Source organism: Balaenoptera borealis, assembly GCF_965194805.1.
Source record: "Balaenoptera borealis genome assembly, chromosome: 1".
Lineage (NCBI taxonomy): Eukaryota > Metazoa > Chordata > Mammalia > Artiodactyla > Balaenopteridae > Balaenoptera > Balaenoptera borealis.
The window spans coordinates 177,314,789-177,329,503 of record NC_138860.1 but is presented as its reverse complement, the minus strand read 5'-3'; the positions used below and the strand labels follow the sequence as shown (position 1 = coordinate 177,329,503).

Sequence of the window (14,715 nt, the reverse complement as noted above, 5' to 3'; positions counted from 1 at the left end):
TGTAAAATGGGGGCAATGATAGTGCCCACCTTGTTGGGAGATTATTTGTACTTATTACATTTATTTGACAAACACTATGTGCCAGGCACTTGACAAATATTATCTTCTTAACAACCCCATCTTAGAGAGGAAACTGACAGTGAAATTAAACAGATAACAGAGATAATGCAAGTCAGGTGCTTAGCACAGCATGTGGCACGTGGTAAGTACTAAATAAACAATAGCAACACTTTTTTTTTTTTTCTTTTTCTTTTCTGTATAATGAAGAGTCTACAGAATTGGGAGAAATTTAGGATACTCTCCCAGGGCTGGGTACATAGTAGATGTTCCTTAAAATATTTGCTGCTAGATTGACTCAGTCCCAAAAGCACCAGTGATAGAAGGGGTGACCCTAACTGAGCCCCGGGAAGCTCCTGCTCTGACTCCCCCCTACCCCGCTCCCCAATCTGCCAAGCAGTGGCCACAAGCACAGTAGAGAACCCTTTTCTTGCCCCACCTTTCCCCAAGGACAGAAAGTGTAGAATGACTTTGGGGAGATGACTCAGGTCCAGCTGTGCTGATCCCATGGCCAAATGGAGAAAAGAGAGTCTGATTAAGTCTCAAAGGCAAGGGATATTCTTGTTCTTCTCCAGTCCTGCTAGGAGCTTGGACACCCCATTCTTCTCCTCAACCCCAGCCCAGACCAAAAGAGGGGAAGGAGGAGGAGAATAGTGAAGAAAATCAACATTGATGGCGTTTCTATGTTGGCCATCTCTCCAGGCCCCAGTTTTCACAACTGTCAAATGATAATTCCTACATCATGGGGGTGGTTTTCAAGATAAAATGAGACAGGACTTCCCTGGTGGCACAGTGGTTAAGAATCCGCCTGCCATTGCAGGGGACGCGGGTTCGAGCCCTGGTCCGGGAATATCCCACATGCCGCGGAGCAACTAAGGCCCTGTGCCGCAACTACTGAGCCTGCTCTCCAGAGCCCGTGAGCCACAACTACTGAGCCCACGTGCCACAACTACTGAAGCCCGCGCCTAGAGCCCGTGCTCCGCAGCAAAGAGAAGCCACCACAATGAGAAGTCCGTGCACCACAATTAAGAGTAGCCCCCGCTCGCCACAACTAGAGAAAGCCCACGCGCAGCAACGAAGACCCAACACAACCAAAAAAAAAGATAAAATGAGACAATGTATGTAAAGCAGAGCTTCTCCATCTTTAACATGCACAGGAATCAGCATGGGATCTTGGAGTCTTGTTAGCGTACAGATTCGGATTCCGTAGGTTTGGGTGGGGCCTGAGACTGCATTTCTAACAAGCTCCCAGGTGAGGCCCCAGCTGCTGATGCATGGACCACCCTTTAGGTTATGAGAACAAAAAGGGACTAGAACAGCACCTTGCACACAGCAGCCCTCAATAAAAGTTAGCTATACTTTTTCTTCTAGAGATTTAATCACTAAGAATCATCCCTAGGGGATTAGAACCATTATTTCACCCCAATAATACTGAGGTCCTGCGAGGTTGAGTGGCTTGTCCAAGCACAGAAGGCTAGGACTCAAGGCAGAAGCAGGGGACTTCCCTGGCGGTCCAGTGGTTAAGACTCTGCGCTTCCACTGTAGGGGACACGGGTTTGATCTCTGGTCGGGGAACTAAGATCCCGCATGCTATGCGGTGAGGCCAAAAATTAAAAAAAAAAAAAAAAAAAAAAAAAAAATCAAGGCAAAAGCAGGATTCTAGGCCACGTGTGCAGATCCATCCTTCCCATGCATCACACCATCCCAAGCCCCATCAGCCTCAGTGGCAGCCGGGGGCCTGGAGCTGAGGACACACCAGCCCTGCCCCTCAGCCCCATTGCAGGCCCCTGCTGGGCCAGACAGGCCTCCAGGCAAAAGCCCAAGCTCCCCCAAGAAAGGCCTTGCACCATCACTTCCACTCCCCCAGCGGCAGCGTCCAGCAGCCTCCCCCTCCATCGCCTTATAAAGCGGCCCTGTCCGCTCTTTTCCAAGCTGCAGTTTAATTTTACATGGAGTGAACCAACTGTCCTCTCCCTGCAGCCTCGCCCTGCTTCACACATTCCTTCTGGAGCAACATTACCTAATTTAACCATAGCCCCTGCTCTCCGGGGCTCTCAAAATAGCAGCTGCCAGTGGGGGAAAATGCCCTAATGTTATCAAAATAAACAATTCTCCCTCCTCCTCCATTCTTGGCCAGCACCAGCCTCAAGACCCAGCCCAGGGAGGAGTGAAAGCTGGGAGGACCAAGGTGGGCCTGGGGTAGACAGAGATCCCGCCAAAGCCCTGTTCTCACCATCCTTCCAGCCCTCTCATACGTGTTCTTGGGATACCCTCTCATACATGTTCCTGGGACACTCTCTCATACATGTTCCTGGGACACTCTCTCATACGTGTTCCTGGGACCTCCCCATGCCTTCCCCAGGCCCAAATCCTCCAGCTCACCCATGGGCCCTGGTTACCCAAAACTAAGATTCAACTTTCACTTTCTCCTAGTACCAAAAACTGCAGTAGTAATAATTGCTACCATTCCCCAGGTATTCATTATGAGCTAAATACTTCCCACACCTTGGCTCACTGACACCTGCAAGGTAGGGATTTAGTATTCTCTCGTTTCAGATGAGGAAATGGGTGCTCAGAAAGGTGCAGTGACTTGCCCAGGGTCACGTAGCCCGGAGGTGGCAGAGGTGGGATTGGAATCCGAGCCCAGCTGCCCCAAAGCCCTAACCATGTACTACCTTCTAGCTGGAACGCCTCTGCAGGGTCTGCGCCCAGGAGAGGAGGAGCAAAGGGGGTTTGGGGGGCTAGAAAGGGCCTGCTCACCTGACGTATCATTGTAGGGTCTGCTCACATGGCCGGTGCCAAACCACAGGGGCCTGTTATACCCTAGCTCACACTTCACCCAGGTTTTGTGAGTCCTAAGTCTGTCCCTAGGACTCCAGGGGCACAGGCTGCCTGTCAATCTGTAATTCCAAGTCCCTACTCCCTGCTCCCCCCATCCCATGTGCCCCAGAGCAAGGCTGCCACATTAAAGCAGGGAACACCCAAGTGCTCACATACCTCAGGTGCAACCAGTGGTTAAGGAGCTGGGAGGGCCGGCCTCTCCCCGCCCTGCTCTCTTAACATACAGAGTAATCATTAACCAAGGCAGAGCATCGCACCCCCAGGCCCAAGGCCAGACGCTCCAGACCCTTCCCACCTGAGGAATTCTGGGGCCACTTTCCCAGCCACACCACTGGGATACTGAGGCCCCTGGTACAAGGTGGGGGTGATTGGACCAGGAAGGCCTAATCTGATATCACTATGCAGGTGGCCCAGAAGGTGCCTGGAGGACACTTAGGAGCATCTGGGCCCTCTTCACTCACAACCCCTCCTGCCCTGGTCCCCTCCCAAAATTATGAAGACCCATAAGTGAAGAGGGTTGGACAAGAGGATGGACCCTGGGGTTTGGAGCCTCCTCAAAGGTCAGGGGGAGGCAGAACGAAACCAAGCCCCAAGGTTTACCCAGGACGAAGTACCAAGGGCAGTCTTGAAGGGGAAAAAGGAAAATCACAAAATAATAGTTCCTGTCATACATCAACTGCCTGTTCTGGCTAGAGGTGATTTAGATGATGTCTAATCTTCACTAAAACCCTGCAAAGACAGTATTACCATTCCCAGCTGAGAGCTGAAGCTTAGAGAGGTTAAGTCACCGGCCCAGGGTCACACAGCAATAAGTAATGGAGCTAGGACAGGAATCAGGGCTGTGCCTCCTGCCCATGACACTGTCCCAAAGTATAACCTGCAGAATTAACAGATGGGGGGCTAACAGGCCACATAAAGGAGCCTCTGAGTCCCGGCCAGAAACCCCAGGTGAAAGAGCGGGTAGGGGTGGGGGTGGTATGCAGGGTGTCCCCCATATCTGGATGTGTCAAGTAAAGGTGGCCCCTAGGGCTTCCAGCACCTGAGGCCTGCGTGAGGTGGGTGGGGCCTCCTGGAGTGTTGAAGGGTGGCGGGTGGGACCTGCACCCCCTCCCCCAGGAGGTCACTTAGAGAATTCCCTTCAACTGCTCAGGTGAAACCTAGGTGAGGCCCAGGCAGGCTGGAAGCTTTGATCTTATCGCACATTCCTGCCCCAGCCATCCCGGTCCTTGTCCCCTCCCCACCTCCTCCCATCCAGGAGGTGGGAAACCAGGCGGACTTAACCCTTTCCTCCCATTTCTTCAAATCAAATCCAGGCTTGAGCTGACCTCTGCCTCCCTCCAGATCCCCCAGAAGAGTGGGGAGAGAGACGAGAGGAAGGAAAGTGGAAAGCAGGAGCTTCAGCCCTACTCTCCTTGTTTAACTCACTCAATGTCACGGAGCCCCAAACATGAGCTCCATGGGCAGCTTCCATTTCTCTTAAATTAAAATAACCAGACTCAGTATAAATAAGCCTCGCTATTTTCCACATCCACGAGCTCATCTGAGACTCATGGCAAAACCTGACTGCTCTCCTCTCTGCCCCGTGGGTCTTCTCCCCTGCCCTAGCCCGGGGGGGCTGTCTCCCCAAGACCCCTCTTCCCACAAGCTAACTGGAGGGAAACAGACAGTAACTAGAATAACAAACGGGGGCTGAGACAAAGTCACAAAGACCCCAGCTATCTCCCAGAGGTCGTGTGGCCCTGAAAAGCTGCTCCCAAGCCCTTAGAAGACTCTTCCTTGAATGCAGCCTCCTTTTATTGAAAGAACTTCCCCTTTTATTGACTAGTCTCCCCTGTCAGACTAGAAGCTCCTTCAATCCATGCTTGGTGTTTAAACCTAACACAAGGCTGGGCATAGAGCTGGCACTCCATAAATGTTTGCTGTATGAATGAATGAACGGTCCCATTTTGCACCTGGGGAAAATTACGCTCCGAGAAGTTAAATGACTTGCCCTGGATCCCACTGACAGGGCACGGAGAACAGGAACCCTGTGATTCCTAGTCTAGTGCTCACTTGCTCAGCAGACGTTTACAAGGCCTCTGGATCTTAGCTCAGCAGCAGGTGATCTGATGTGGGCGGACCACTGCAGGAGTGACCCCAGGTCCACACGGGAGGACAGGTGAGGCTTCAGGAAGGTCTAATGGAGCAGGGGGTCTTCTCCTTCATCTGTTTCCCTGGCCCAGGGTCTGGCACTCGTCGGCAGGTAGTCAGTGAAGGAAGACATGAGATTGGTAAGATGGTGGGCTTTACCCGGTAGCTACCACCAAGTGTTGAGGACAAGCTAACAGTTTTCTCCAAGAATTCAACGTCCCCTTCCTCTGAATTGGCAAGTGGCCAAAAAACAAGGAGCCCATTTTGTGGGTAGGAAAAGTGAGGTCCAGGGAAGAGGGTCAGTAGTTGGCTGGCAACCAAGTGGAGGCCCAGGCCTTGACTTCTTGCCTCCCGGTCTGACCAGTTACAAGGCAGGGGACTGGAATGCTTGTCACCTCAGCTATCTTGGTGACTTCCTCTCATTCTTTTCCAGTGTTAATGACTCCAGCTGCAGGCTACAGCCTTCCTGCTCACACGCTTGACAACAATGCGTATCTAGGGAAGATGGGGACAACTTCTGGACCCCTGCCCTGGATGCCTTCCTCCTCCACCAGCCAAATCTTCCTTGCTCTTGAAGCCCCACTTCCTCCAGAAAGTCTTTCCAGAGAATTCATGCCAAATTGACCTTTTCCTTCCCTGACAATCTGCTATTGTCTAGACTGGAGTTGTGCTGGGTAACTATGGTCCATGAGCCCTACCTCTCCAACAAGACCCAGACCTTCTGGACAGTAGGGACCACCACTCTAATTTCTTACAGGAGGACTGACAGAGCTGGATTCAGCTCCCACCTTCCTCTGCACCTGGCTGTGTGATCTTGGGCAAGTCACTGTTCTCCTCTGAGCTTTTTCTCATCTGGGAAATGGAGGCATAATCCCAATTACGTAGGAAAGTTGAAAATGCAGACAACACACTAGCACAATGTCTGGCACACAGCAGGTCCTCAGGCAATGAATGAGTGAATAAATGAATGGATGGATGAAGACTTGATTCCTCTGCTGCACAAAGATGTTCAAATGACGCAGTTTGGGGGACTTCCTTGGTGGTGCAGTGGTTAAGAATCTGCCTGCCAATGTAGGGGACATGGCTTCGAGCCCTGGTCCGGGAAGATCCCACATACTGCAGAGCAACTAAGCCCGTGAGCCACAACTACTAAGCCTGTGCTCTAGGGCCCGCGTGCCGCAACTACTGAGCCCGCATGCTGCAACTACTGAAGCCCGCGTGCCTAGAGCCCATGCTCCGCAACAAGAGAAGACACTGCAATGAGAAGCCCGCATACCACAACGAAGAGTAGCCCCCGCTCGCCGCAACTAGAGAAACCCCCCCGTGCAGCAACGAAGACCCAACGCAGCCAAAACAAACAAACAAAAAAAACAAACAAAAAACAAATGACACAGTTTGGGACTTGTATATAGATTCTGCTCCCAGCTGCGTCACTACTGAGGTGAGCACAGGGCTGCCTCAGAGCAGGCCCCACTCAGCAAAATTCCATTGAACTCCAAACTAGGCAAAACCTACAGGCCCCAAAGGGAGCTTGGGACCTGACTGAGAAGGATCCAGGTTTCCAAGGGTCTCGATCTCAGGGAAAGCCAAATCCACCTCCCTGGGGAACGTTATCACTAAACTGAGCTGGATGCCAAGGGGCAAAAGGCACCCAAGTCTGAGAAGTAGGAGCTGGATAAGCCCACATGGCAGATACGCAGCTTGCTGTACCCTCCGCCAAGGCTGGCCCAGTCCACCTCCTCCAGGCAGCCTGTCGTGACTATGCCAGTCCTCCCAGATCGTCCTCTCTCTCCCTGCAACAGGCCAGACCCACTCAGGAAGGGATGACAAGTCTGGAGTCAAACAACCTGGGCTCTATTCCCAGCTGTGCCAGGTACTGAACGGATGACTTGGGCCAGCCATGCCCACCCCCTCGGTGCCTCATTTTCCCCAGATGCACAATGGAGGTAATAATGCCAACAGCAAAAGACCGCTGTGAGGATTATATGTGATAATGCCTGGAGAGAGCCCTGTGTGGGGCTTGGCTAAGAGAGGGCGGCAACCTGGGTGACTGAGGTCACTGGGGAGGAGACCCTGGAAGTCCCAGGGCACAGAAACTGGTCTGTCCTCAGGAAACTCCTAGGTCTCTGTTCCTCTGGCCAAAGGGTCACAGGAAGGCAAATGGCAGGAGGGGGAGAAGAGCTGTTAAGTGATAGAGGCCACTGGGGCTAGGATTTCTGAGGCCAGAATTTCAGAGCATCCAGTCCAGCGAGGGATGCAAGAAGAGGCATGATCCCAGTTCCCAAGTATTTGAAAACTGGGAACGCCAAACAAGGAGAGGGGTGAGTCAGCTGGGGTGAGGAGGGGAGGCCAGGACCAGAAGGAGGGGGGGCAGAGCTGGCTCTTTGGGGGTGAGTTTGGGGAGGCGGGGGAGAGAGGGGTGGAGGCAGGCACCTGGAGGTGGGCTGGGAAGGGGCCAGAGGCAGCCGGGAATTCCCAGCCCCACCCCAGGAGAAGCATCTGTGGGGTCACCTCAGGCCACCTTTAAAGTCCTCCCCCTGCCAGCCCAGGGCTGCCTCCCCATCCCCACAGCCCAGGATTGGGGAAAAGATGCCAAATGTTAAAAAATGAAACACCTGGACATGACCCATCCTACTGGGGAAGGGGCATGTCTCTACCCAGCAGCCCAAGGCCAAGGCCCAGGGTGCAGGGAGCGGTTACCAAGCACGAGTGCGTCTCTTTCCTTTTAGCCCGGCTATTTCTCTGAGAGCCCGTGGGAGCCAGATTTAAAGCTGTGCAACTCCAGCTTCCCTGGCAATGGACCTGCTACAGGTTTGCCCAGGGCTCCCCGGGCAAGATCCTGTCTCCTCCAGTGGGCCCGAGGGAGGGTGGGGCTGGGATGGAGTCCCAGGAAGCCCCCTTCCACCATTCCCCTTAAGATGCATGAACATCCTTTCTGCACCCATGGGAGCCACTTGGCCACAACCTCTGTTGCTCAGAGCCCACCAACTGCACACATCTGGGAAGGGGACAATGTGTCCACAGGCTCCAGCCTTTCCCAGGCCACACCCCGGGGTGTGCCCCCCGCTCCTTCTCCCCCTACAGGAAGGAGCAATCAGGGTGGAAGGGTGGACTTTTTCTTGCAGCTGCAGCCTCAGTGGGGGAAGGGGAGCCAGTGACAGATCAGATACAGTTACATCCGGGGCTCACAGACTGAGAAAGAGAGGCAGAGGGAGCAGGGAGGATCCCTTAACTCGGTCATTCATTCAACAAGCCCAGAGCAGGGCCTGGGTCAGTAGGTGGCAGCAATTGCGATCAGGAGAAGGTGTGTCATGCTGGGCACTGGGAACCCCAAGTCAAATACCACTCTGGCTGTGCCCTCAGCAGGAACCAGACTAATAGAGCAGCCACTGACTGTCAAACACTCTCACATCCCAGGTACTGCGTGAGGTGCATCCACCTGGTCTCATATTCACCCGGGAAACAGGCATCATGATCCCCATTTCTGCCCTGAGGCTCAGAGAAATGAAGCAACTTGCCCAAGGTCACACAGCCAGTTGGGGCTGAGCCAAGGCACGACCCTCGGAGCCCACACCTTTCCCTTGTCCTCAGCGCCCAGAAAAAAGGGCTCCAAGTCCAGTCGGGGCACAGAAAAGTGGAACACGGCACGGTGGGTACCCTGGCTTGTCTCACATGCTCCAGAACCCAGCAGAGAACAGTGGCTGGGAAGAAGAGCTCCCCTGCGTCCAGCCTCAGCAAGGAGCCTTGGCCTTCTTGGCCAGCTGGCTTCTTCAAGGCCATTAATTTTTTTTTAATTAATTAATTTAATTTATTTATTTTCGGCTGTGTTGGGCCTTTGTTGCTGTGTGCGGGCTTTCTCTAGCTGCGGCGAGCGGGGGCTACTCTTCATTGCGGTGGGCGTGCTTCTCATTGCGGTGGCTTCTCTTTGTTGCGGAGCACGGGCTCTAGGAGCGCGGGCTTCAGTAGTTGTGGCATGAGGGCTCAGTAGTTGTGGCTCGCGGGCTCTAGAGCGCAGACTCAGTAGTTGTGGCGCAGGGGCTTAGCTGCTCCACAGCATGTGGGATCTTCCCGGACCAGGGATTGAACCCGTGTCCCCTGCATTGGCAGGCAGACTCTTAACCACTGAGCCACCAGGGAAGTCCTTCAAGGCCATTAATTTATTCACTCATTAAGTGTTCACCTACTATTGTCCAGCAGCCTAGCACCGGGCAGACTGTAACAAACAAAACTGAATGCCCGCCCTCATGGCGCTTCAATTCTAGATGGGGAAGACAGTGAATTTCAATAAAACACATAAATATACAAGCTGTGAGCTTAGGCTGGGGGGTTCCAAGGGATCAGTGTCCGCAGCTGCACAAATGTATTCTCAGCAAGAACCCCCTCCAGGCCAATGCAGAGGCTCCAACTTGGGGTGGGGGTGTGGGGCTGCCCTAGCTGAGAGTCAGTCCAACACTGTCCCCTCCCCCATGCCATCTCCTCCATCACCTGCCGTTCTCCACCCTCCTCCCAAGCCTGCTTCTCTGGAGTTCTCCTACCTCAGTTAGTGGCAGCCCCACCTTTCCGATGCCCAAGCCAAAGCTTATGGAGACGTCCCTGACGCCTCTCTTTCTGTCCCCTCACCCCCATAACCAGTCCATCAGCAAATCCTGTTGGTCCTACTTTCAAAATATACTCAGGATTCAACACTTTCTTCACGCCTCCACTGCCCTGGTACGAGCTCCCATCGTCTCGGGGCTGGGTCACAGTCTCCTTGCTTTTGACCTTGATGTCCCACGTTGTCTTCTCCACACAGCAACTAGAGTGATCTCTCATCTCACTCAGAAGCAAATCCAGTCTTTCCTGTGTCTGAGGCTCTGCCCCACCTTCCCTTGCCAAGCCCCTGGCTGCATCCACCAACCCTCACCCATGCTGCTGCAGCCACGTGGGCCCCCTTGCTTTGTGCAGACGCACCAAGCACACCTCTGGACCTTTGTGTCAGCTGTTACCCCTGCTTGGAGTGCCCTTTCCCTAGATACCTGTAGGGCTCACACCCTCACCTCCTTCAGATCACTCTCTATCCTCTTCCTTGCTTTATTTTCTCTTCCAAACACTTATCGCCACCTGCCATATTATATTTATTGTGTGTCTCCCTGCGCCTGCTATAATGCAAGTTACCTGAGGGAAGGGAATTGGACTTCTATGTTCTCTGCCGCAACCTCGGCACCTAGAACAGGGTCAGGTACTTAGAAGATGCTCAATAAATATCTGTGAAATGAACTTTGAGTCTAACACTTCGGGGACTTTAGTTTACAGAATATTTAATCGCATACATCGTTGTCCATTCATTCATTCAACACAGACTGCAAGCCTCTGTGTGCCAGACACCACCCTGAAATCCAGAGCAACAGAGAAACAGGGCACCCTCCTCTGTGGCTCAGGGACAGGGCTCTGGTAGGCAGCCGGGAGCTGGTCCTCAGGACATCTCACAGATGTCACGAGTACCCCCTACCCTGGGATGCTCTGAGGTCCCTGCAGTCCTGGCACACATGGGCATCAAGGAAAGGAGGGGAGGGTGGGTTCTGGGGGCGGCTGACACTTGAAGGCCCCACATTCCCAGGCCTCAAAGAGCCGCCTTGTTCCCAGGACTTTCATGACGGTGCCCCTCGCCCAGCCACCCCAGCAGCCATGAGCCACTCCCTTCTCACGGCCGCTATTGACATGCACCCAACGCCACCAGGCTGGGCAGTGAAGCTGGCGGCTCCCCGCGAAGCGAGTTCCACACATTCTTCTGGGTTTCAGTCAGCCAGCTCTGGGCGCTGGGGCGGCCAGCAGGCCCCAGCCAGGCCCTGGAAGCAGGAGGGGGCAGCAGGGCCAAAGAGGCCAAGGCCGGAGCTGGGGCAACATTCCAGCAGGGCCAAGACCCTCAGCCTACCCTCCTGCTTCCTGGCGGGAGAGAGATGAGGGGAAGGCCGGGGTGGGTCCTGGGAGGAAGGGCAGGGGGCTCCGCAGATCCTTGGGAGGCTGCGGGGGGGACGCGGCCACGTTCTGCCCCTCCTCCTCCAGCCTGAGCCCTCACAGCTGGGAGTGGACTGGGGCAGGGGGCAACAGGCCAGGGCTGGGAGTCCTTCCCGCATGTCCCAAGTGGTCTGAGGGTCCAGAACCCACACGTCTGGCCTCCAAGTGGCTTCTGAATCATCGTTCCAGATCTTTCCACATCCTGGACGGCCCCCTCACCCTCCCTCCTGAGACTCGCCCCAAGGCCAGGCAGCCCTGAAGCCTCTGCAGACTCACCCTAAACCTTCAGTCCCCAGGGAACAGCCAGGGGAATCCAGAGAGGACTCCGTGCCGGGCGGCTAGCCATTCTCTCCTTCACTTCCCACACAGGGTAGGGCCCAGCCTGGCGCACTTAGGCCTTAAGGCCCCTGGATTAATTCAACTGTCTCTAGGGTCTCAGGGAATATTGGCGAGGAAACTAATTAACAAACCTACAAACGAACAGGCAATCCCACAAATGACTGCCCTAGAGTTACATCTTTCTAGGCTCCCGCCAGGGCAGGTGTCCCCAGGAGGCCCCGTGGACACTCGGGCACACCCATCCTGAGTGCCTCTGCCCCCAAAGCCAGACCCCAGTCTTCCTTGCCCGAGGAAGCCCTTGCACCACCTAGGACCTGAGTCCTTTTATCAACACCAGTGGTGACAGTTTTATCAACACCCACCGCCTGCCTGCTACGGGTGAGCGGGATGCCGGTGGGGTGGTGAGGAGCTTCGTGTGGCTTCAAAGCCTGGCTCGTGGTGCCTCCAAGCAAAGTGTATGTGAGTTGTTGGGCAAGTTAATACGATCCCTCTGTGCCTCAGTCTCCTCTGCTTAGAAAATGGGGACTGTACTAGTAGCTATAGCTTAATTCATTCAACCGACATATTTACTGAGCGCTTACTACCTGCCAGGTGTTAAGGAGACAGCAGCAGTGAACAAAAGCACATAAGGTCCTGCTCGCATGAAGCTTAAATTGGGGGTGGGGTGGTGATAAACAAGTAAATAAATACACATTAGACAGTGACAAGAAGAAAACAAAGCCGTGTAAGGGGACAGTGAACATCGGGCAGAGTAGTCAGGGACTGGAGGGAAGTGAGGCAGAGGGTCACGCAGATACTAGGGGGACAAGCATTCTAGGCAAAAGGAAGAGCAGATGCAAGGCCCTAAGGTGGGAGCGTGTCTGGCACGGTCCAGAAACAAAGACCGGCATGTCTGGAGTGCGCAAGCAAGAGGAAAGTGGGCAGGAGGAGAGAGTTGAGAGGGAAAGGGGGAGGCCAGATCTGTAGGGCCTTGGGGGCTAAATTAAGTCAGGGGCTGGGGTCTGACGTGAGCAACATGGGGAGGGCAGGGAGACTGTGAGCGAGGGAACAACGTGTGAGGATCTGTTGAGAAACTTCATGCGTGGCAGACAGTGGGCACTGGATAAATGTGAACTATCCATATTATTTTGTCAGCATCTGGCCTGGTACCCCAGGACTGCCCTCCCACTACTGCAAGCCCTAAACCCAGTCACCTTCTGCCACCTTCCTTCCACCCATCTCCCGGGCTGGGCCTCAGGCCCGCAGATCCCAACTTGCCTGCACTCAGCCTGAGAACAGGCCCAGGCTGAGCTGGTCGGGGTCCAGGACTCCCCGGACACAAGGAGCTCGGCTGGGGCGTGGCGGGGGTGGGGGGGCGTCCATCTCTACCCCCGCCAGCCTCTGCCTCCCTCTGTGGACAGACCTGCACCCTCCCTCTGGAAATCTCCAGCGCACAGTCACAACCCCCTCCGGGCGGCAGATCTGGAGCAAGGGGGAAAGACAGGGCTGCCAGTTATGTCAAGGGGAGGGCTGAGGTAACACTGCCCCTGAGGGAAGGGGAGGCTCCTCCATTTCCCATCTGCCCACAGCCTCCCCAGCAAGGAAACCCAGGGGAGGAAGGAAACAGGTATCTCAGTGACTTCCCCCCTCAGCGCTGGAAAACACCACAATCACCCTCAAGAACCCTGTCTCTTGGCAGCGCCGGCCCCAAGAAAGGAAGGGCTAAGGCCCCAGCAGGCCAAGGCAGGCCCTGAGTCACCCAGGCCTGGCCCCCTCCCCCAGCAAGCCTCCCCACCTCCTCTGAACTGAAATTACTCCCACACTTAATCAGAGACCACTATTTCCTCTGTCTCCTGCCCCCAGTGAGGTCTTGAGCTCCCTAAGGACCACCTTTACCCTCCCCTTGTGTCCTACCCTCACCCACTCACTATGGGCTTGCAGACATGAACTGAAAGGCAGGAGAGATAAAGGGCAGCAGACGAGGAGGAGCCCAAGGCTGGCTAGGGCACAGGGCTAGAAGCCTGCTGTCGTTTAAAACTTACAACAAACTTCTCACCCCCATTTTACAGATGTGGAAACTGAGGCTCAGAGAGAGGAACTTGTCCCAGATCACACAGCTAGGAAGTGGCAGAGCTGGGATTCGAACATGGGTCTGTAAGACTCCAGAGGCCAAGCTCTTTCCAGCCCTTCTACCCTCAGCCTAGGGTGGGACCATGAAGACCTCGGTGTGGTTGCTGAGGAGACTGTAATCCCACAGGATCAGAGCTGCCTGTTGACCCATCTCAGTTCTGGGAAAGTGCAGCCAGGGCCTGTTTCTGTTCACCCATAAGCCCCCAGTGCTGGATGCACTGGTGCACAGTAGGTGCTTAGCAAGTATCTACTGAATGAATGAACCCTGAACTCCTGCTCACTGTCATGGAATGCTGCTCAAAGATGTGGTGAATGAACAAGTGAATGAGGACTGGCTGCAATCTGGGAATTCCTCCCACACACAGCAAATATCTCCTTCCCCCCTCCCCACTCCTGCCACGGTAGAACCCCTGATCAGGGGGCAGAGCTGGGGTAGGGTCAGAAAAGGAACATTTCATGTGCTAGGTTGATGTCTACTTCTTGGAAAAGTAAAGATCAGTGTTGGGAGGTGCAAGTTCAGGTCAAGACTGGGGAGCAACTGGATGGATGGGCCCTGCTGGATGTGTTGCAGTGAGAGGCTGACAGAGGATTAAGGAAGCTGCCCTGATGGGGATGGGGGAGGAGAGGTGCTGGGTGGGTGGGGCAGGAGAGGTGAGGGGTCAGGTCTGGGGTGGGGGTTAACGAGTGACTCAGGAGGGCAGAGGTGAGAGGGAGCCGGCAAGGCGAGGACAGGGAGTCAGTCACTAGGTAAACACCGGCCAGCTTAGATGAGTCCCTCTCTTGACTCTGAGGACAGGGGACAGGGATGGCCCAGCACCACCTGAAAGAGGGTGGGTTGGCTCTGTGGTTCACCACGCAGGCCCAGATCCCCAGATGTGCCCCATCCACATCTGCCTCCAGCTCCCTGCCCACTGACCCCGCCCTGCCCTTCTCAGGCTCACTGGGTCCTCAGGGCCTCTCCGGGCCAAGTGTCCTCTTTCTCTCGGCATGGACCCATCCAAGCTCAGAGCAGGGGACTGGACTGTAGGGGCAGGCCTCCCCTGCACCTTGAAGAGCTGGGGAGGAGAAAGCTGGGGAAACAGATCCACACACTGTCCACCACAAACTGGCTCAGCAATGGGCACTGTCTGCACGTACTCCACCCAGCCCGGCACTTTGAGGCCGTGTATTCTGAGTTCCCCTTGGGCATGTGGGCTGGTCTCAGAGAGGCTAACAATTTGCTGGAGGTCACACAGCTGCTCAGTG

The 14,715-nt window shown here is 54.7% G+C and overlaps 1 protein-coding gene across 8 annotated transcripts in view; it reads right to left on the bottom strand.

The window, feature by feature from the left end:
* HSPG2 (heparan sulfate proteoglycan 2) overlaps nucleotides 1-14,715 on the bottom strand; it is a 101,694-nt gene that overhangs the window by 86,225 nt on the left and 754 nt on the right. The window lies entirely within an intron of this gene.